Here is a 4277-nt window from a genome sequence, read left to right as displayed (position 1 = left end):
CTACCATCACCACCACCACCATCACCAACACTCTCACCACCACCACCATCACTGTCACCACCACCACTGCTTCCACCACCATTACCACCACCACCACAACCACCATCACCATCACCATGAACACCACCACCACCAGCACTACCACCACCAGCACAACCATCACCACCACCAGCACCAAAATCACCACCATCAGCACCACCACCACCACCACCACCGGGACTACCATCATCACTATCACTACCACTGCCACCACCACCATCACCACCACCATCACCATCACCACCAGGACCAACACCACTGCCACCACCAGTACCATCACCACTACCAACACCACCACCAGCACCATCACTATCACCACCACCACCATCACCACCTCCATTACCACCACAACCACCATGGTCACCACCACCACCATCATCACCATCACCACCAACACCATCACCACCACCACCACCACTACCACCACCATTGCCACCAACAACACAATCATCAACACCACCAACACCATCACCACTACCACCACAAGCACCAGGATCACCACTACCACCATCAACACCATCACCAGCACCATCACTATCACCACCACCGCTACCATCACCACCTCCACTACCACCACAACCACCACAATCACCACCACCATCATCATCACCATCACCACCAACACCATCACCACCACCAACACCACTACCACCACCATCACCACCACCACCACCACCACCACCACCATCACCACCACCAACACCACTACCACCACCATCACCACCACCACCAACACCATCAACACCACCACCACCACCACCTCTGCTACCAACACAACCACAATGATCACCACCACCACCACCACCATCATCACCATCACCACCAACACCATCACCACCACTAACACCACCACCACCATCACCACCACCACCACCAGCACCACCAGTACCACCACCATCACCATCACCACCACCACCACCTTCACCATCACCACCACCACCAACAACACCATCACCACCACCAACACCACTACCACCACCATCACCACCACCACTGCCTCCACCACCATCACCACCACCACCAACACCATCAACACCACCACCACCACCATCACCACCACCACCACTGCCTCCACCACCACCACCAACAACAACACCATCACCACCACCAACACCGCCACTTCTACCACCACCACCTCCACCACCATCACCAACACTACCACCACAACCATCACCACCACCACCACTGCCTCCAAAACCATCACCATCATCACCACCTTGATCACCACCACCACCAGTAGCACCACCATCACCACCATCACCACCACCTCTACCACCACCACCACCTCCACCACCTCCACTGCCACTGCTGCCACTGCCACCACTACCACCACCACTGCCGCCACCTCTACCACCACTACCACCTCTACTATCACCATCTCCACCACTACTACCACTATCACTGCCACCTCTACCACCACCACCACAACTGCCACCTCCACCACCATCACCATCACCACCACCATGATCATCACCAACACCATTAACACCACCACCATCACCACCACCACCATCACCATTACCACCATCACCACCACCTCTACCACCATTGCCACCATCACCACCACCTCTACCACCATCACCACCGCCTCTACCACCATCACCACCACCTCCACCATTATCACCACCACCACCACCATGATCACCACCACCATCACTACCACCATCACCATCACTACCACCACTACCATCACTACCACCACCACCACTACCACCACCAAGATCACCACCACCATCCCATCATTACCACCACCACCAGCACCACCATCATCACCACCACCTCTAGCACCACCACCATCACCACCACCACCACTGCCACCACAACCATCATAACCACAATGATCACCATCACCACCACCACCATTACCACCACCACCTCTACCACCACTGCCACCATCACCACCACCACCTCTACCACCACCTCCACAACCATCACCACCACCTCCACCACCATCATCACCACCACCACCATCCCACCATTACCACCACCACCACCACCATCCCACCATTACCACCACCATCATCACCACCACCATCACCACTACCATCACCACCACCACCACCATCACCACCATCATCACCATCATCAACACCACCACCACCACCACCACCACCATCACCTCCCTTTCTAAGCTGTGCCCTGCTGAACTTCCAAATTTCTTGAGAATATCGTCCCCTGGGGAACCCTATGGCTATTTTTACCTCTTCTATGTGTGCCTTCCTCCCCACAACCACCAGTGTTCCACTCAAAGGGGCATAAACATCTATAAGGCATTCTGTATGTATGTGTTTATATAGTCTTTTTTTGTTTTTTTTTTTTGACAGAGTCTTGTTCTGTCATTCAGTCTGGAGTGCAGTGGTGCAATCTCGGCTCACTGCAACCTCCGCCTCCCAGGTTCAAGCAATTCTCGTGCCTTAGCCTCCCAAATAGCTGGGACTCCAGGTGCCTGCCACCATGTCTGGCTAATTTTTTTGTGTTTTTAGTAGAGATGGGGTCTCGCCATGTTGGCCAGGCTGTTCTCAAACTCCTGATCTCAAGTGATCCGCCTGCCTCAGCCTCCCAAAGTGCTGAGATTACAGATGTGAGCCACCAATCTGGCCTATATAGTCTTAAACATGTTCACAATATATATGTTTATGTATCTTTGTAAGCATATGCCAAATGCCTAAAATGGAATATAGATGTATACATGTTTGCACAAATACACATATGTGTATATATACATAAGGCATAAGCATACATGTGAAGAGACATATATACAATCTTCATATTCTTAAGAAAACAAATTGTTAAATTGAGGTTACTACCTCAGAAACCAAACTTTATTAAATTTTCCCAAAAGCAGAAATAAAAGGCAGTCTATAGATTATTTTGCTATCAGAGACAACCAACAAGCCCAACAAACTTTGGAAGTGCCTGGCTGATATGAAAGTTATTCTGCCTTTTTTCCTTTTCTTTTTAATTAAAAATTATTTATTTATTTATTTATTTATTTATTTATTTATTTATTTAGAGACAGTGTTTCACTCTGTTGCCCAAGCTGCAGTGCAGTGGTGCAATCACAGCTCACTGTAGCTGCAAACTCATGGGTTCAAATGATCGTCACACCTCAGCCTCCCGAGTAGCGGGGACCACAGGCATGTGTCAATTTTTAAATTTTTTTGTAGAGGGGGAGTCTTGCTAGGTTGCCTAGGCTGGTCTCAAACTTCTGGCCTCAAGTGATCTCCCACCTTAGCTTCCCAAAGTGCCAGGATTATGGGCATGGCCACTGTACTTGGCTTACCTTTTTTCTTCGAGGAAGATGTTTTTATTGGAATAGAGTTAGCAGTTTCCTCCCTCCTCCTAGTATCTAGAATAATGAGCCTAGTGCGGTGGCTCACGCCTGTAATCCTAGCTCTGGGATTGTTAGAATTTCTGATGCCCGTGAAAGCGACCCTTAGGGCTGAGAGAGAGGAGAAAAACTTTCTCTTAGATTTTATTAATAACCAAGAGAATTATGATGATGATATTAATAATAGCAATAATTAATATATAGTTAACACATAACACTCCCTATGTGCCAGGCACTATTCTAAATGTTTTGACATGTTGCCTCGTTTGTGCCTCAGTGTTTGAGACGTTATCTCGTTTATGTCTCATAAGTACTCTCTGAGGTAGGCTCTAATACGATCATCCCAACTTTATAGATGAGGAAGGCGAGGCACAGAGAGGTTTAATGACCTGCCGAAAGTTACACAGCAGTTGCAGAAGCAGGATTCGAACCCCGGCAATCTGGCTCTAGATTGCCACATTACCCTTAGCAGTCCTGCTCTCACGCAAGGCAGCCCTGGAAGGACAGGAAGAAGAACCCTCTGAGCCGCGAGAAGGTGCTCCGAGAACCCTCAACAGGACCCCGGCCCTGAACTAGAAGCCCCACGTGCCTGGGCCTCCATCTCCAGCAGGGGGCGCACACAGCCCGCATTTTCTGGGCTCCCTCTAACCACAGATACCTCTGCTTATTGAGAACTGGAACTCCTGACCTTTTGTGGGAAAGGCTCTGATCTCAAAACTTTCTCTAGCATTCTTGAAGTATTTACAGTGTACTAATCAAAGGAATGATCCGGTGCATGGACATAACCAAGGGAATGATTCAGGACCGTTCTTGGAGGACCTACAATGTGTATCAATAAGCAGAATCCCAGGAAGCCAGTATAGGCCCCAGGCTTATAACAGCGCTGCCTGATTCCAGATGAACCAGT

The 4277-nt window shown here is 49.7% G+C and overlaps 1 pseudogene; it reads left to right on the top strand.

Moving 5' to 3' along the window:
• The first annotated feature begins 669 nt into the window (after positions 1-669).
• Positions 670-2202, top strand: LOC134761338 (basic proline-rich protein-like; annotated as a pseudogene).
• Positions 2203-4277: the final 2075 nt, after the last annotated feature.

Source organism: Pongo abelii, chromosome 3 (assembly GCF_028885655.2).
Source record: "Pongo abelii isolate AG06213 chromosome 3, NHGRI_mPonAbe1-v2.0_pri, whole genome shotgun sequence".
In the NCBI taxonomy this organism is placed as follows: domain Eukaryota; kingdom Metazoa; phylum Chordata; class Mammalia; order Primates; family Hominidae; genus Pongo; species Pongo abelii.
The sequence above is the reverse complement of the archived record's forward strand: the minus strand, read 5'-3'. Positions and strand labels throughout refer to the sequence as shown.